The sequence below is a fragment of the Balaenoptera musculus genome, chromosome X (genome assembly GCF_009873245.2).
Source record: "Balaenoptera musculus isolate JJ_BM4_2016_0621 chromosome X, mBalMus1.pri.v3, whole genome shotgun sequence".
Classification (NCBI taxonomy): Eukaryota; Metazoa; Chordata; class Mammalia; order Artiodactyla; family Balaenopteridae; genus Balaenoptera; species Balaenoptera musculus.
Window position 1 is genome coordinate 124,499,932 of NC_045806.1, and position 20,100 is coordinate 124,520,031.

Here is a 20,100-nt window from a genome sequence, read left to right on the forward strand (position 1 = left end):
CACATCAAGGTTTGGTCTTCTCCCTTGTTAACCTTTGACTTCAGCTATCATGACCCTCTTGATGGATGAATTTCAGTATCCTGCTGCCCATGTCCCGTCCTTTGGAATAATTTTTGGCAGCCCTTGACTGGGGACCATGTCCTAGACCTGTCCTGAGCAGACACGCCTTGCCCTCTACCACCTTCTGGTGGACCTAGCTGACAGCTCTATTGATCGGTTCTGGTAGATTCTCCTTCCAGTATTGGCTTTTCCTGCACAGAATGTGATTTCTAGATCCTGGTTTCTTAGAACAAAAAAGGCATAGTCTTTGGAATCAGACATAATTGGCTTTGAAGGGACTCTTCTACTTGCTAGTTTTATCTCTCTGAGCGTAATTTTCTCAGCTGTAAAAATGGGGGTAATAATCACAACTTGGTAGAGTGTTTTAACTATAGTGCCTGCCATGTAATTGCTAAGAAAAAGGCAGTTCCCTCACATGTTCCATAATGGTGTATTGACTTTTGTATTCAAAGCAGACATTGATGCCTTTCCCTTCAGTACATCATTTTCTTTTAGGGTGTTTTTGTAGATGGTGATGGTGATTTCCTTCTAGGGCTGGCCTTGACCACACCATTACCAGAGCTTCTGGACTCTGGTCACATGGCATGTATTGTATCTGTCACTAAGATGGGATTGAGTCAACATATAGGGCATAAGTAGCCATCATTGTTTAAGTGACCATTGTCGCAATAGATTTTTAGAAAATTTTATCAGACCTTTTTCAAGAGCATATGCAAGAACATAATGTACACTGAAGAACCCAATTATCAAAGCAGTCTGTAGTACGGTTTTCCAGAGAAACAGAATCAATAGGAGAAGTTCCACAATCTGCCACGTTCAAGCTGGAGACCTGGATAAAGCCGGAGGTGTAGTTTGAAGGCCTGAGAACCAGAAAGCCAATGGTGTAGATTTCAGTCCGAGTCTGAATGCCTGAGAACCAGGAGAACCAAAGGCAGGAGAAGACTGATGCCCCAGCTCAATCAGTCAGGCAGAGATTGAATTCAACCTCCCTCTGCCTTTTTGTTCTATTCAGGCCCTCATTGGCTTGGATGATGTCCACCCACATTGGGGAGGGCCGTCTTCTTTACTCAGTCTACCCATTCAAATGCTAATACCTTCCAAAAACACGCTCACAGATACACCCAGAAATCATGTTTAATCAGATATCTGGTCATCTGATAGCCCAGTCAATTTGACACATAAAATTAACCATCACACTGCCAGGAAACTCCATTTGCTCCCTCCCTCATGTTCTGCCCAGCAAGGTATTTTCAGCTAGACCTGTAGGCATCTAGATCAGGCTTGCTCGGAATTAATTTGCAGCAAGGTAGGAAGGGAATAAATACAGGTAGCTGCAGTTTGGGCAGCACTGCCCTTAGGGTCAGGGTCAAGGGCAGGGGCCTTGACTTGTTCTCTGGCCTGCCTTGTTTGCTTAGGTAGGACAGCCTTGCTGGTTTATCTGGCCTGTGAGTATCTTGTGCTGTTCCTTCAACATTTTCACTATTCACAGTCGCTGACGTCTATCCTTATTATATGCTTTTTTGTTGTAAAAGAAAACACATGATAAAAATGCAAATAAAATAAGCATATTAAGTGAAATGTAAGTCCCCTTCTCCTAGTGATCCTATGTCCCCTAGTTCCCTCCTCCAGAGGCAACTGGTACAGCCACCTTCTTGGGGTTCCCTCCAGAGTGAGTCTTACACACATAAGCATAAATGTAGATATTTGCAAGGTCTTGGGGGGCTTATCATCTGACTCTGCTCACCAGTTTGCGTCCTTTTGCTTTCTGTTCATTTCTCTGGAATCATCTCTCTCTGCTACCCTGTTGTGGCTTCATCATTCTCTACTTCTCACCTGCTCTCAACCTGCTGCCCTGACCTAGTAAGACCCTTATCTGGAACAGGAAGAAGTAGAATTCATCGTTTAGAAAGAGAAAAGCATTTCTAGTTTCTATTTCCATTCTGTGTTGTCTAACCCTGCAAAATTAAATTACGCCTGTTCATCTGCCACTGACTCACTGCATTCCATGAGCAAGCCATTTGCATTTTTCTTCACAACAACATCTTTCTCCTCAGGATGCTCTGGCAACTAATGTTTTAAAATTCTCAGAAAAAGTCATAATAATAAAGCCTTTCCATCCTCAGCGTCTAGAAATTGAATTGAAACCAAAGCATAAAGAAGTATTATTGAAGAAGCTAAATAGTTTACAAACTCAGCAGTGCCACATAGAAGATTAAATCCAGTCGATTGGGAATTCATTTAGGGCACATCTGCATTCTTTGTTTCTAGACGTGGCCACATGCACAGTTCACCAAATGCATCTTCAGAGAGTAAGATGTGTTGAGGTATTTAGAAAATGGTAGCATCATACCGATAAAGGAGCAATTAGCTCTATCTGGGGAGGTGATAAATCCCTACAGAACACTGGGCTAGACTTTGAAGGTTGTATGGGAGTTTCTCAGATAGGCAAGAGAGGGAAGGGCATTCGAAGCAGAGGGAAAAAAATATCAGAAGAGTGCAGAATTGCAAAAGTGCCCTGGCGTATTCTGACAAAGGTGAAGAGTCCATTTTGACTAAGGCATGAAGTGTGTGGCTGGAAAAGTAGGCGAAAGACAGGCTTTGAAAGACACATTCTATGCTAAGAAATTTGGGGGTTTTTTTCCTGTAAGATAACAGGAGGGCCCTGGAGAGCTTTAAGTATGGAAGTGATGTTGCCAATTTTAAAAATTTTAGATTATCATGGCAGCAGTGTGGAAATCCGACGGAGGGAGAGGGACTGCAAGCTGGGGTACCAGTTACCAGCTGTTTCTTTTGTTAGGTCCCAAGTGAGAAAGGATGGGGGCTTGAGCCTGGGCAGGGACAGTGGGGATAGAGAGGAGGAGTGCACTTAGATGACCTGACTGACTACTTGGGGTGGCTGGGGAGGGAAGTGGAGGAAATGAGAGGGTGGAAGATGGAGGAGGGGGGTGAGGGTGGAAATGAGCCCACAGAATTTCAGAGTTGGAAGGGGCCGCAAAGGTCAGCTATCTTAGGCTAACTAAGTACCTTCGGTTTCATCCCTACATGTGATGGTCTGGCTCTTCTTTGAATACGTCCAGTGACAGGGTGCCCATTATATCTCATGGCAGCTTACTTCATCTACAGGTTGTTCTATTAAAAGTTCTTCTTTAGACTGCACCAAAATCCATCAACTAGTATCTTCTACTACTTGGTCCTAGACTAAATTCCTTGGGGCCACACGGGCCAAGGCTAATCCTTTGCCAATGTGAAAGCTCTTCACATACTTAAAAACAGCTTTCATATACTTCTATGTCTTCTCTTGTCTAGAGTAAACATTTAAAGTTCTTTCAGCTGGTTGACATTGTTTTCTACCCATCTATCATCCGAGAGGGCACAAAAGGCTTCCTGTGGAGTAAAGTGTGTCAGTTTCTTCCCTTGTGATTTTTTATTGGTCCAGATAAGCTCAATGAAAGGAACCTCGTATTAAAGTCAACTTGGAAAGGAATAATATGGAAGTATTTGAGAAAGAGGTAATAAAGACCAGTCTGGTAACACGATTTCAGAAGCTTAAGCCTTGAATCGGTTAGGGTTGGTAGTGATACCATTAGCATGGATATCAGAAAACGGGAGATAACTCTCACTATGACTTGCAGAATGAAAATGTTAGGAAAGCACAGACTCTGGAGTAGGAAAGGCCTTTAGAGATGAGCCGTTCCAAGTCCATCATTTTACAGATGGGAAGAGTGAGGTTTGAAGGGGCAGGAGACATGCCCAATGTCCCACAGCTGGTCATTGGCAGAGCCAAGACTAACCTAGGACTTCTGATTTCTAATTCAGTGCTTTTCTTCTCTACCATGTGTTCCCTTAATTTGGAAGGCAAGCAAGGGCCAGCTAATAAAGGATACTCTTTTACTATCTTCTCTCTAATCACTGTCAACAAATTATATTTCACTCTGAAATATATTTCAAAGGGTGTGTAATTATATGAGAAAGTTTCTGAGATTCTTGTATTGCTCTCCAAAGCACCCCTGCCACATTCACCAAAGACTTAGCAGTTCATGTCACTTTGAGTTTTGAATTGATGTGAACATCAGTGAGGATAAGTCCCCATTAGGGCAAGAATTTGTACACTGAATGTTTTAATAACATGGGAATGTTGGTAAGACATTTAGAAATAGGAATGGAAAAATTGGCCAATAGTGCATATTATTGTGTGATGAAACTACTGAGGCCCTGTAATCATACTGTTGCAATATCAGTATAAATAGAAATTCAAAATGGTAGAATGCCTCCTGACGTGTGAGCAGTGTACATGGATTTTCAAGTGTTGAAAATCGGGAGCTATTGCTAAGATTCCGGGGTATCAGAGACATGGCACACACTCTGAAGGCATTCCGTGGATATTTTTTATTTGAAAAAAAAAATAAAGGGTGCCAGTCTCCAGATTTCATATTTACGTAGTCCCCCAAAAGTTCACAGTAGCAGACCTCCCATGAATCTAGGTCCCTCTCAAGCTGAGGGCTTCCAGGTGGAAGCTACAGTAACTGAGACGAGCCACTGGCCTTGTGTGAAGATGTCCTGCCCCTGGTTCTGTCTCTGTGACGGACTTTCAGAGCCAAGTGAGGGCTTACCAGCGTGACCAGATGATAATCTTCAATCTCAAAGGCAGAGTCATTTATCATAGTTGTGTCTGCCAGCCCAGACGAAATGAATGTAGCACAGTGCATAAGCTCTATAGTCATTTTACCAGAAACCAGTGCATGTTGGTCCATCAAGAGGGCATCCCACTCCAAGATAGTCAGAGAAAGGAGGGACCATTTTGAAAACATGCTTCTGTAGGGTTATTCAAGAGTCTGCTATCAGAACTTCTTCACAAGTATCCATCACCAATATGTTTAGACATCAGTAGAATAGTCTCAGTATCTGTGTATGAATGGTTTTTTGAAAAGTCCATTTAAACTCAGATACAGATTATAGTTTCCAGAAAATATGTACCCGTGAAACGTACACGGGAAAATTAACATCTGCGAGAAAGGATTATAAAAAACCTGCTAAATGCCCTTTTAAAAAATGGGCCTAACTCTATGTTTCAATCCTAAAGGATGGCCTGCCATTTCAAATCCATGCCATAATTTATATGATATTGATTTTATTGTCACACTTTGAAAATACTCTGTCACGTGTGTTTATGATGGCCGTAAATGTTCAGAATAACATTTGGAGACCAAGTCACTATTCAGAGTAAGGGAAATAGAGACCTATGTAGAGAGGTTAGAGCCCATTAATGGGCCCAGTGTTTAGACCTAAGAAACCTACGTAAGACAACTTGTCTTGAAAAGCAAGCAAAAGAAGCTCTCAAATAATAGGAGTTCAAAATGAAAATTCAAAAATGGAAGGCTGTGTGGCTCAAAGTGATGACTCTATTTAAAAGCCCACATTTTGTCCTGTCCAGGAATCCTCAAATGGTATATGTTTGTAAAAGGAATTGACACTCAAACATCCAGCCACAGTCAGCCCTCCGTGTATGCTGAGGATGTGGAACCCATGGATACAAGTGGCAGACTGTACTTCACCATTTTATATAAGGGACTTGAGCATCCCCGGATTTGGGTATCTGCGGGTGGCGGTGGATACCGGGGGACAACTGTATACTAGGCATCAAAATTCTCTGGGTGAGCAGATTATAGCTTTGGCATATTAGCACGTCCAGAGCACAGTAACTCCCCACTATAGACCTGGAGCTGCTTGCATCATCTAATCAGTGCCTGGGGACTCACTGGTTCCAGTTGTATTGGTGCTAGCTGGGGAGTCAATATGTTGCTTAACCCAGACTAGCTAAGGGGCTTTGCTCCTGGGAAGGGGTAGGAGAGAAAGTGAGTGTTTTGCTCCCATTTTCCTCATAGTACATTAGAAACAAAGCACAAAGTTGGCTGGAATCAGTGTTAGCATTGCCCAAAGCAGCTGAACTCTGATTTAACCAGATGCCATAACTATAGCAACAGGGAAATACTGGAATTTTGAGATTAACATGCTACTGAAATTTACTAAATATAGCACACTTTGTGGTGAGGTGCATATTGTAGGTATTTCCTTTATTTTTCAAATGACAGTGTAAGTCAGGCTATGGAAGGAAAGTTAATTTATTATATATAATGGCTGCTGAAGTCTCCCTACTCCCTATTGATCTACATCTATAAATGTGTGTTTTGAAACCAAATGAGATAAATCAGCTTGATTGTCCAAGGCATGGATGGAAATTGGGCTACCATAAAGCTATCTTCGGATTTGTACCGGTGTTGGAATATTCATCTTTGGGATTTAATGGAAATAACTTCGGGCAGAGTTAGGAGACCTGAGTCCCAGCCTCTGTTATTAAATCACTATGCGATCTTAGGCAGGTCTCTAAAGGGACTCTGGGTCTCAGGTTCCCCATATTTTTAGTGCTGGAAGCTGAACTGTTCCAGCTCTCCCATTCTAGGCTTCTGGAATATTTAGGGTTAAGTTTCTCCCTGCTTTGGCTCTGGAGGGTACTTACTGACACCCTGTGGAATGAGAAAGAGAGAGTCACATCACGAGATCCCTGGATCAGGGAGGTGGTGACATGTACGAGTGGGGGTTTTCTTGCAGGTTTTCCTCTGGTCAGGGAGGTGCTGTCTCCACTCCCCCAGCCCTATAAGGAGATCGGTTATTGGCTTCATGCTCTTTCAGTTCTCCTTTACCTCCTTTACCCACAGCTGGGCCTATGTGGCCTCCAGAGGTAGGCCATCGCCGCACTCAGCAAGGCTCTGAGCCCCATCCTGTCTGTATTCAAGGGAGACGTAAAGGGCCCAGGGTCATTGAGGCAGCGTAGCTGTAAGTTCTTCTCAGACTCTGTGCCTCAGTCCTAATAAATCGATTCTTGATATCTTCCCGTGGCCAACCCCTTGCCTTCTCCTCCACACCCAGGAGCTCATTGTTTGTCTGTTACCCACTCTTCTTTTACCAGAGAGCCTAGGCCCCTGCCTTAGCTTCATACTAGGTGTCCTTGTCCTTTGAAAACTGGAATTCTGCTGCTCTTTTCAGTCTTCAGGTCTGAGCCTGGCCACTGCCAGACCTCTCTGGATTTGCGCATCAGCCTGCAGAGATCTTTGTCTATAGCTTGTGTCTGAGACTCCACAATGCCTCCTCCGTACTGTCCAGCACAGCCCCTTGTTGCTTGCTACTGGCTCTCACTGAAGCTGCTGCCTGCCTTGCTTGGACCTCTGTCTACTGCTTATTACAAGACCCTCTTAAGGTGTCTCCATCTGCTCTGTGGGGACATTGCCCTGTTACTCACTTCCAGGCCTTCCTGATGCTGCCTATTAGCCTCTACTTCTCGTATGTCATTGGAGATCCTACCCTTAGAGCCTTCCTGGGCCTATCTGGTCTCTGGGTCCTGGATCTCCCCAGCTTGGTCTATCCCAACCCCAGCCAATTTCCAGTTAGAGCCTACAAAGTCTTTGTGGGCATTTCTTGGGCCAGGTTTTCCTACCTGGGCCCATCCCTCAGGATGGAAACTGCTGTGTCCAGACTCACCCACTGTGTGCCAGTTAACAAACAGCCTTATAACACTTTGCAGTCAATGACTTTGTAGGATAAATTCAAGTTAAAATTATGAGATGGACAGTGAGGGAGAAGAGATGCTGTTGCGAATTTTTGAGCCAGAAAGAGATAATTAGGCAAAAGGTGAAAAATGTCCTTGAGATCTTTTGAGAAGCAAAGCTGCATGTGAATCTAAGGTGAGATTGTTATTGTTATTAGTAGTCAGCCTAGTAGTATTCAGTTCCTTGCAAACGTGCATCTGGCTTGATGAAATAACCCAGAATCCCAGCCCCCATAGCAGGGGCATGCGTAGTGGCTAGCTATATGCCCTTGTGCTGAGGACTTATTCTTTCTGAACCTGTTTCCTCATCTGCCAAATGAGGCTTTGTGGAGATAATATCTTTGCTCATTTATAAGCTCTCAGGGTGGTGTCAAGAATGCCAGTTAGTGGACAGTGGACATGAAAGTGTTCTAAGGACTGTAATGCATCATACAGATAATTCGGTCTTCCTTCCCAGTTGGGTGGGAGCCATAGACATGGAACCTCTTGCCCAGTGTTGGGGGACAGCAAAGATTGGGATCACTGAGGGAATAGCAGGTCAGAAATAAGGCAAGTGGCCTGACACGGAGCCAGAGAAGGCTGGGGAGATAGACTACAAAGCCAAGTGCTTTAGGGAGCCAGCAGAGCCGACGCACAGGGAAGTTTGAAGGAGAGGAATTTCCTGAGTGGAGAGGAATTTCCTGAGCTAGAGTACAGGGGCTACTGCCTTCTTTTTGTTTGGCTCTTGCTGTTGCTGGTCTAGCAGCTCAGACTGAAGCTATTTTGGAAGCAGTTAATAGCAGTTAAAAGAAGAGTGGAACGAATGTGAGGGATTATTCTTATAAGGTCTGGCAGGATTTGGGGACCAGGGAAAGGGTACAAGGCCAGTATCAGCTAGCCCAAGGTAAACCCAATTCAAAGGAGAGTGGTAAGTGGCCTAGGTGAGCAGCAAAGGCAGGCTGCATTTGGACACTGTGATGATTAACTTTATGTGTCAACTTGGCTAGGCTATGGTGCCCAGTTGTTTGGTCAAACACTAGTCTGGATGTTGCTGTGAAAATATTTTTTTATATGTGATTAACATTTAAATCAGTTGACTTTGAGTAAAGCAAATTGCCCTCCATGATGTGGGTGGGCCTCATCCAATCAGTTGAAGGCCTTAGGATGAAAGACCGAGGTTTCCCAAAGAAGGAGGAATTTGGCTTCAAGATTGTAACATAGAAACCCTTCCTGAGTTTCCAACCTGCCTGGCCTGCCCCCGCAGATTTTGAACTCAAGACCGCAGCATGAATTCTTCCCTGAATTTCTTACCTGTCAGCCTGCACTACGAACTTCAGGCTTGTTAGCCCCTACAGCTATGTGAAACAAGTCCTTCAAATACTGCCCTGCTCTCCCTCTCTCCATATATATATATGTGTGCGTGTGTGTGTATTTATATATACATGTATATGTGTAGATATGTATTTATATGTGTATATTTATATATTATCGGTATGTGTATATACACATCTGTATCTATCTATCTTATTGGTCTGTTTCTCTGGAGAACCCTGACTGAGACAGACACATAAAGATGGCAGTGTAGCTTAGGGCAGAGACAGTTGCAGGATCATTGAGAGCCTTAAGTGTGTGGTCATTGTGAGTTCTTTTACTGAAGTTGTCGGTCAGTCACAAAGTATTAATTGAGTCTCTGCTCTGTCTACCAAGTGAGTATCTATTGTGCCACAGAAGCTGGTTGGTACAACCTCTATCGACGCAGATTCCTGAGAGGTCAACCCAAAGCCTCAGTGGAAGGCTCTCACTTTTACACCAGAGAAGTTTTACTCCCCTGGGAGAACATTGAAGGCTGGGTGTCCTCCACCAGGGGTTGGGGATCTGACTAGAGAGGGCTTCCAGCTCTTTCCGGCTGATAATGGGGTCAAGAAGGACTTCTGAGAGTCCTCTCACTCAGACTTAATAGAGTCAATGCCATCGAAAGTGACTGCTCGTTTGGTCTAGCTCCTCATTGTACAGATGAGCCCTAGAGAGGAGAAGCCACCAACTTGCTGTGTGGCCTGGTTCAGCCAGGCTGATCGTTCCGATGGCCAGACAATAAGTAAGGAAGAAAAGAAAGGAGAAGGAAAAAGAAGTCTGAATTCCCCTTGTGGTTTTCCTATAGGTCATTTGTTGAGTCATTGTCCCAAAGTTAGGAAACGTTCCTATTTTTCCCAGCTGGATCACAAGGAAGGAAAAGAGAAGAGTCTGAAAAGTAAAGTAAAAGAAAAATTTAAAACATATTTATAAGGGCCCTCACTGCTAAATCACAGAGTTGAAGATGATCAGTGTAAGTGAGTTCCACTGGAGAGCTAATTAGCTTTCCTAGGGAATTCTCTAATGGCAAGAAAGCCACAGCACTGTCCAGCCACCTTACCACCTTGACCAAAGAGTATTTGCCCTTGTTAAAATAAAGGCACACTTGGATTGCTGTTCACCAGATCTCCCTTTTTCTCCCCGTATTTGCTGAGGAATTTAGTTGTCTCCCATGAGCATACTAAATTGAATTGATCAATGAAAATGCCATATGTGTTCATTTGTTTTAACTTGACTCTGATAGCTCCATCCATTAAACCTACAATGAAGTTGTAATTCTTTGAAAAAATATAAATGAAAAAACATCCTGGCAGTTCAGAGTTCAGGATGAATCAGTAAAGGTAACTCTCTTTCCTTTGCAGTCAGTATTGCCGCTTTGTGCCTGTGTTTTCCATTTAGGATGTTAGTGTAAATCCTCCTCATGCATCATTGAAAGCGTTAAGATTTATATGGCAGAATATCGTCTGCATTAGGCCTTTAGGAGAAAGTGGATGACCTAATAGGGGTTTCTACCTTTAATTTGTACTGTTCTTTGTGGGAGGACATTTTAAAATAAACTCTCATATTTGGGAGCGTAGTGTTCTGCAAATGGCATATATCATTACCAATATGGGATGTTTTACTGCACTTTCCATGGAGTCCCTGGGCTCCTTACTGAGATGCATCCTCATGGCAAAGCATCTTTTGTGGCCAGGAGGAGGACATTAACTTCTGATCCGCTCCTTCCCTGTTTGGAGCACAGCCCAGCTTTGATCAGCTCCTTAAAGAGCCTTCTGTTTACACCCTCTCATAGGTCTGTGGACAGTATTTGCCAAGTACATTGGAATCTTGGCCAACAGGTGCCACTGGGGCAGGGAAGGTATTCATCAGCTCCTTCCTTTGGTAGCTTTCCTTCTAGTTTTCCTCTTTTGAGGTAGTGAAAACTGCTCCAGGCTGCTTCTGTGATCTCTATATTCTCCCCCTTTTATTTCTTTTCTTTTTATATCCTTTTCTCCCTTCTCATATACCAACTGATGGGACAATTGAGTGACCTTCATCCATTCATTCAAGCATTTACTGGGTTCTACTTCATGCAAAGCACCGTACAATAGTCTGAGGTTTTAGTTATTCTCTTCTGTCTTGTTCCTTCTTAAATTATAAATGTAATACATATTCATAGTAAAAATGCAAACAGTACAAAAGGATATGAAATGAAGAGCCCCTTCACGCCCCTAGTCTCACTCCTTAGGCATAATCATCAGTAACAATTTCTTGTGTATCCTTCCAGAACTTTTCTGTGCATACAGAAGTGTATGTATGTATACATTTATGCAACTATATACATATAGGTTCATACATACACATATATGCTTTTTCAGGAAACACTGACTAGAGCTAGAAACAGTTTTGTAAATTCACTTCTACGTATATATATCTTGGCACACTTTCCACGTCAGTACATGCAGTCCTGCTGATTCCCTTTAAGGCTGCGTGGTTAAACGTGACTTTAGGAAAGCCCTGAGGTTTTGATGAGTTTTCTATAGAGGGCACTAAAGATGGCCGATTTTTTTAATGTATAAACTGGATTTTCATTCACTGTCCTCAGGTTTCTTTTACCTTTTCTCTATATTGAGGGTGTTACCCAGTTATGCATTCCAACACTTGAAGGATTCCAATGGCTTGCAGATGCTTCAGGGAAATCAAAATTAGCTTGATCAGTTTCCCTGCCTGCACACCGTTTATCCACTCTGGCCTTGGACCACTCTCAAGAGAGCTGCCAATCCAGCCTCCAGGGCTTGTCTCAACACTTGATGACAGTTTCTTTCCTCCTTTTCATAAGAGTTTCTCCTTCAGCTTCAGCCTATATTTTCATTTTTTTAAAATAAATTTATTTATTTATTTATTTAGGCTGCACTGGGTCTTCGTTGCTGCGTGTGGACTTTCTCTTTGTGGCAAGCGGGGGCTACTCTTCGTTGCGGTGCACGGGCATTGAGGTAGCTTCTCTTGTTGCGGAGCGTTGGCTCTAGGCACGTGGGCTTCAGTAGCTGTGGCACTCAGGCTCAGTAGTTGTGGCACGTGGGCTCTAGAGCGCAGGCTCGGCAGCTGGGGCGCACGGGCTTAGTTGCTCCGTGGCATGTGGGATCTTCCCGGACCAGGGCTCGAACCCGTGTCCCCTGCACTGGCAGGCGGATTCTTAACCACTGTGCCACCAGGGAAGTCCAGCCTATATTTTCTGGTCTAGCCTCATTGACTATGAAGTTCTTGCTTATTTGGACATGTTCTGTCCTTACTAGTTTTCATTTGGCCATGTACAATTTGAGTCCTCCCTCAAAGAACTGCTAATTCTAGCACACCCTTATTTGAACACTTATTGTACATCAGACTTGTATGTGTCATTTCCTTTAATCCTCACAACAAACTCATGAGGGATGTGCAATAATTATTCCCAAATGATAGATGAGGCACAGAAAAGTTAAGGACATTGTCCAAGGTCACACAGCTAGTAGGTGGAAGAGCTGGTATTTGAACCCAGGTTCATCTGACCCTAGGAGCTGTGCTTTTAACCAGCACATGTACTGTCTCCCTAAGTCAGCAAGTACTTCTTGGCTAGCCAGTCATTACAGAGCAACCCTCGTTTATCTGTGAGCCTGTGCTTCCCTAAGGACACTTCCTGAGTATGTGCTGCCTGCCAGGCTCTGTGCAAGAGGGTGGCGCTGAATTCTCGCATGCTGGAATAGCATATTCTTAGGAGCTAAACCATGGAGGGGAGCTTGGGTGGGAGGAAGCACTTCCTGCTTACAATTCTAGCTGAAAAGGGATTCCCACATTATGAAGCCCCACGGTCCTTCCTGTGTAATACTGTTAGAAGACCTCAGGCAGAATCAGCAGCTATTAGGCATTTTTGTTTAATCTCTTCATGCTCCACCTCAGTTAAAGACCCAGGCTTACAACCCCTACTTTGACCAAAAACGCCAATCTACAAGAGGGAAGTGGTCTTTCATTTTATTTTCCAGATCAGAGTTCTCCACTTTCCCTACCAATGCTGCCTTCCCTGGGTGTTGCCTCTTGGAATTCAGATTGACCTGAATGAGGTGTCCAAGATAAAGTATGTGGTAACTAGGAGATTATTTCTATTCTGGTCTCTCTCTCTCTCTCTCTTTTTTTTTTTTCGTTGATCTCCAGTCCTGATTCTCCAACTGCCTTGCCTTCATGTTCTGGGGATTCAGAATCTGGACGTCATGGCCCACTCACTGAATTGGGAATTTCTAAGTCCCTTGGAGTCCAAAAGAAAGACCATTCCAGATGTCAGGTAAATGCCTTTCATTTCTTAACTGTCTGATAGAAATTGAATAGTTGGAAGAGTATTTATTTATTTACTTACTTATTTTCAGGTTTTCAGTCTTATTTTATTCCAAGCATGGGAAAATAAACCTGAAAATCTGGAAAGGGAGAGGTCAAACCAATAGCAGTTGCCCTGGAATTGTGGGACTTTCTCAATAATAAATGTCTAGATGATGTGTTTATTCCCGTTCCAATCCAATTCAATTCAACAAATACCTGTTGAATACCTGCTGTGAAAAAGATAAAGAATGACTAAGACGTGGCTCTCACCCTCCAGGAGTTCACAGTCTAACAGGGAAGTCAACATGTACACTGTTCATTCTCATACAAGGAAGATAATAATAAAGGTATATACAGAAGTTTAAGCAAGGTGCTGTGGGAGTATTGGAGGAGTGAAAAATTAAATTTAGTTAGGGACTCTGGAAATATTATGTTTGAAAGAAGATTTTGAGCTTGGTTTTAAAGGGTTGATGAGACTATTACAGGAAGACATTTTAATGGCACTTTAAAAAAGATAGTTTAGGCTGAGGAACCACACAGCCTTCAGGTGTGAAAACCTAGGGGAATGGCGACTGGTCTGGAAATACAACTGGAGAGGTAAGTCTGACCATTTATGGACTTGCTCTGCAGACAAAAGAAGTCTTGGATTACCACCCTCCCCTAAACAAAGAGGAATCTCTTCCCTATCATCACAGTCTCTGTGGGCTTCTCAGTGGCCTCTTTGTACAGACAGATACCTTCCAGTTACATTCGTATTCATTTGATGAAGATTCTCTATATGGGAAATACTTGACTTTATAATACACAACACATGCGATTGATTTAAACAGCTCCAATGTATCAATAATGCATTTAATTTATTTCTCTCCCCAACAGTGTATGTAGCTATATGTACTTTGATTATATTGACTAAGATTACAATCCATGTTGATATAACCCGAGAGTAGTTGTTCATGATCTGGGTGGTATTGCGTTTGAAATTTATCCTACCCTGTCATTGGTTCCATTCACTTTGAGTTTATACTAAACCAGTTCTAGCTGTTACATCAGGTTTCTCTTTTACTAGCTCTATTTATTGTCTTTCTCTGGTATTCCTATAAGAACGTCAGATGAAATTATATCAGATGCTTCTCTCTCTAAGATATGTTAACTTCGTTCCATCCTCTTTCACCATTCAGCTTGTCATCCTATCATGAACAGGAATTAGCTTTGTTTGGTATGATTTGTGTTTGAAGAATCCGTATTGACTACTGTTTATCACTTGGGTTTCCCCTAGGTACTCATAAATGACTGCCTTAATAATTGTCCTCACAGCTTACCAGATATTGAAATTAAATTTATGAGTTTAATTCCCTGAGTTCCCTGGGGATTTTTTTTTTAAAGAAAAATGGAACAAGGCAGTTTCATGACTCACAGCAACTCTTCCATAATAAACCGGTGTGATAAAGAAAAACATTTTGCAGGAAAACAAATTTTAGTTTTAGCCTTCCAAATGATTATTATAAAAACTAACAAATATGATTTTTTGGAAATACTAAAAGACATCCTGTATCCTTTAAAACTATTTATTTATTGTGCTCACACATATTTTTAAGAGCCATAACAGATGCCTAGAAAATGTTAATCCACTAGTTTATAGACTTTACTTTGTGCTGGCAATTGGAAATTTGGTCTTTTTATATTCAAATTGTTGTATGCTTGAAAAATAGCCCAATAATGGCACTTTTTAGAAGGTTATTTTGTAAGTACTGTCGGTCAGACATATGCTAAAGTACTGTTTCAGGTTGCTGAGGCAACCTGCCTGCCATAATTGTGGTTACTATTTATCATTTAATGATAATGCATTGACCTGAAACCCGAGTCTTACCTTCGCTGAATGCAGTGCAGGCACACTGTAGGTAGGCTGTAGGTAGACCATAGCTACCTCTAAATCTCAGTGAATGACTAGCAAGGGATTGATGCACATGGGTTAGCAAACAGTAGGATCCCTTGAAGGGGATGGATGTGTAGAACATTGAACAACACCAAGAGCTTTGGTAGAGTTTAGATTTCTATACTTCCCCAGCGAAGACTCTGTTAACTGAAGCTAGGAATATGTGGAATGACTAGTTCACATCAGTCTTGGTAGAGAAGTAATCAATTTTCTCCGACGAAAGCAGTTTGGACCCAGTAAATGAACAACATGCTGATGCTATAGTCCCTTTTCTTAATGTTCCATTGAAAAGTGGTAAGGCACATTTCTTTTCTGAGCCAGTACCAGCCCCTTTCCAGTGACTTGGTCTAGAGGCAAATGATGTTCAAGAGCACTTTTTTTGTGTAATCTTTTTCAATAGGTATGACAGGTATTCCGAAATTTGTATCACAGTGCCTTATGCTTTGGTGCCTGTTAAAACTATAATGCATAGGTTTGTTTTGTTTTGTTTTGTTTTGTTTTGTTTTTACTTGTTTGTGTGAATGTTTTTATTTCAAAGACTGCCATCCAGGGCTGTGCAGCAACTGAGCAATGAGAAAATAACCCACTATGCGATCCTGGTGTGGGATAATATTTAGGGTGACAGAACATGCATAAATCGTCTTACCAACTTGACAGGAATGGTTTCAAACCTGGCACACTGTGGCCTCACTCCTCACCAGTGTGCTCCTGGAAGAGCAAGCCCATGGTGAGCTCCTCAGAGTTTGTTAATGGGAGGAAAGCCTTGGGTTTAGGGAGAAAGTATTTGGATAGCATTTTAAGAAGCCCTTCCATTTTTAGTAGAGTAGAAAGATCTGCCTCTGAGTCTGCACTACGGTCTTTTCTCTGGATGAGTACAATGACTGTCTCTCTCACATTTTTCTGATATTTATTCTTCAAATCAGCTGCATGAGTCCCTGCCACTCTCCTGAATAAGCTTCCAGGCATTACCTACATGTTGTGTTCCTGTGGAGGGATGGCAGTAATCTCTGCTAAGATAAACTGGAGCTTCTGTGGATAAGGCGTAAATGCAGTGAAGTGTGTGGCTGTAAGATTTAATGCCTCTACAGGTAATTTTTTTTGGAGGGGGGATCTGGCATTTAATCAAATCCAGAGTCATTATGTAAATTTAATCACCTTGTAACACACTAGTAATTTTATTATCTCCTTTTCATTTGACAGTGCTTAGATGCAAGTTGAGCTTGGAATTCCAGAGGTAGAGCATTGCTGATTGGAGGCATATTAAGAAAAAAGTACTGTGGAAATGAGGTAAAACCTTTATTCTTGCTATTGACTGTTGTCTTTGTATGTGTACAGGTATCCGACAAAGAGTTTTTAGAATAAAGTGTGCCTGTTTAAAGTTTTCCACCTTTCTTAAAGGCCCCAATGAATTGCAATGAGACTGTTTTGAATGGACTGTGTTAAATCTATTTCTGTCAAATGGAAAACCTTCACACAAATGCGATGTGATTCAAACTCTCCCTAATACAGGGGACGCCTTTATACTTGTGTAGCCCATTTGGCTTGGCCTCTGCTTACTAGAATCATGTCTAGTGTTAGATTATTTATGCCATAAGTTCTATTTAAAATTGAAGACATTCAATGCAAATGAAATATTTGCATTCGTCAACACCAGTTTTGATAGGTGTTTAAAAGGTGCAATGGGGTCGATGATCTTGGATAGACAAATTATCCATCACCACATCACTGTTCATATTATGAGATTGAGGAAGAAAAAACCTGGTTAAGTTGAATTTCCCAAAAGGCACTTAGGCTTTTTGATCCTATGATTCACACTAATGATTGTATCTAATGAAAATAATGAAGCTAAATACTTTATCTGTGATTTAAAGAATGAAATTAGAAAGGAGGCAAGAGGGAAGGCATGATAACCTGTTGAACTGACCTTGCTAAGGCAGAAGAAATGGCATTTTGGATACATTTTCTTTCTTTGACTTCTCTGTTTTACTTTCCCCATTCTCCTTCATCTCTTAATCTGAAAGAAACTCTTGAGAACATCTCTTCTCCTGAAGACAAATATTCTATGAGCTCACCCATCCATATATTGGAACATGGAAGCCCCTGGTCAGCCAGGAAGTCTTTCCTTTAATCACCTGATGTCTCTCCTGCTGTATCTTGCAGGCATGAAAGCCAACAACTTGGGCAAATGCCCCTAATTTGGGCTCAGTTTAGATGACCGGGTTTCTCTTACCTAGAGTGCTACGTATTTCAGTGAAAACTCTTCTTTCTAAAAACCCTTACTAACTCTATGAATCATAACATGGCCTCAGTATGGGAAATCAAAATGGTATAATCTGGGATTAAGATTGAAGTGCCTTACTATCCAGTTTCCCATCAATCTTATTATTTTTTCTCTGTTTATCACTGATGCCTCAGTTTTCTCATCCTAAAATGGCGATAACAATCACTACCTAAATTGTGGTTGGTATAAGGAATCAGTGAGACACTGGATGTGAAAGTATCCAGCACTAGGTCTGGCCTAGAGCACATGCTCAGTGAGGGCAGGTTGAATTGGAATGATCTTATGGTTAGGAGGATAAAGAGTTGACTTTTGAAAGATCTTTATATATTAAATACAAGTCCTTTGTCAGATATGTGGTTGGAAAATATTTCCTCCCAGCCTGTGGCTTGTCTTTTCATTCTCTTAACAGTGTCTTTCACAGAGCAAAACTTTAAAATTTTGAAGTCCAGTTTATCATGCTTTTGGTATCATATCTAAGAACTCTTTACCTAACCCAAGGTCATGAAGAGTTTCTTCTATGTTCTTTTTTTCTAAAAGTTTTATAGCTTTATGTTTTACATTTGGATCAATTATCCACCTTGAGTTAATTTTTGTGTAAAGTGTGAGGTTTAGGTCAAGGTTATATTTTTGCATATGGGTGTGAAAATGTTTCAGCACCATTTGTTGAAAATACTTTTTTCCCATTGAATTGCTTTTGCAACTTTGTCAAAAATCAATTGGCCATATTCATGTGAGTCTATTTCTGGACTCCCTGTTCCATTGATCTATGGCTCCTTCCCTTTGCCAGTACCACACTGTCTTGATTAGTGTGGATTTACAGTAAGTCTTGAAGTCAGATAGTGTTAATCTTTCAATTTATTCTTCTTTTTCAAAATTATTTTAGCTCTTCTAGTTCCTTTGCTTTTCAAATAAATTTTACTTATCTAAAAAAAGTTATGTTGGAATATTGACTGGAATTGCATTAAATTTATAGATCAGTTTGGCATGAATTAACATTTTTACTATGTTGTTTCTTTAAATCCATTAACACAGTATATCTATCTGTATATTTAGATGTTTTAAAAATTTCTTCTATCAGTGTTTTATGGTTTTTAGCATACAGAGTCTGTGCATATTCTGTTAGATTTACACATAAGTATATTTCATTTTGTTCGAGCTACAGTAAATGGTGTGTGTGTGTATGTGTATATTTTTAAATTTTAGTTTCCAGTGGTAACATTGGGAGTATATAGAAATATGATTGATTTTTGTATGTTGACCTTGTATCCTACCACCTTAGTAAACTCACTTATTATTTCTAGAAAATTTTTTGGTCAATTCCTTGGGATTTTCTGTCTAGACAGTTATGTTGCCTGCAAATAGAATTTTATTTATTTCCAATATTTATGCTTCTTGTTTATTTTTCTTGCTTTGTTGCATTGGCTAAGACTTCCAGTGTGATGTTGAATTGGTGGCGAGAGGCAATGTTTTGCATTGTTCCCGGTCATAAGGAGAAAACATTCAGTCTTTTTACCATGAAGTATGATGTTATCTGTAGATTTTTTGGAGACACTTTATTAGGTTGAGGAAGTTTTCTTCTATTCCTATTTGCTGAGAATTTATATTACTAATATATATTGACTTTTTTCCAAATGCTTTTGCTGCATTGATTGATATACAGGCATATCTCATTTTATTGCTCTTTTCTTTACTGTGCTTTGCAGATATTGCATTTTTTTTTACAAATTGAAGATTTGTGGCAATCCTGCATTGAGCATGTCTATCAGTGCCATTTTTCCAACAGCATTTGGGACGCTTGTGTCTCTGTGTCACATTTTGGCAATTTTTGCAATATTTCAATCTTTTTCTTTATTATTATATTTGTTATGATGATCTGTGATCAGTGATTGATGTTATTATTACAAAAAGATTACAACTCGCTGAAGGTTCAGATGATGGTTAGTATTTTTTAGCAATAAAGTATTTTTAAATTAAGGTATGTACATTTTTTTAAACATAATGCTATTGTACACTTAATAGACTACAGTATAGTATAAATATAACTTTTGTATGCACTGGGAAACCAAAAAAATCATGTGACTTGCTTTATTGTGATATTTGCTTTATTGCAGTGGTCTGGAACCAAACCCACAATATCTCCAAGGTGTGCCTCTAATCATGTAGTTTTTCTTCTTTAGACTGCTAATATGGTGGATACATTGACTGATTTTTCTGTTATTGAACCAACCTTGTAATTTTGTGATAAACCCCACTTGATTGTGGTGTATTATTTCTTTATATATTGCTAGGTTTGATATGATAATATTTTTTGAGGATGTCTATGTCTATATTCATGAGGGATATTGGTCTGTAGCTTGCTTTTTTGGAACTGTGTTTGTCTGATTTTGGTATCAGTATTAGGCTTGCCTCATTAAATCAGTTGGGAAACATTTCCTCCTTTTCTATTTTTTGGAAGATTGTATAGAACTGGTGTTATTTCTGCTTTAAATTTTGTATAGAATTTGCTAGTGAAATCATCTGAGCCTAAAGATTTCTTTTTCAGAAGGTTTCAACTACAGATTCAATTTCTTTAATGAT

At 40.9% G+C, this 20,100-nt stretch overlaps 1 long non-coding RNA gene across 8 annotated transcripts in view; it reads left to right on the forward strand.

The window, feature by feature from the left end:
• LOC118888526 overlaps window positions 1-20,100 on the forward strand; it is a 130,800-nt gene that overhangs the window by 67,654 nt on the left and 43,046 nt on the right. For all 8 annotated transcript variants that reach the window (XR_005018316.1, XR_005018313.1, XR_005018317.1 and 5 more), the window contains 3 exons: window positions 13,151-13,277; window positions 16,166-16,330; window positions 16,443-16,529. This is a non-coding gene — a long non-coding RNA (uncharacterized LOC118888526). The remainder of the gene's footprint in view (window positions 1-13,150; window positions 13,278-16,165; window positions 16,331-16,442; window positions 16,530-20,100) is intronic.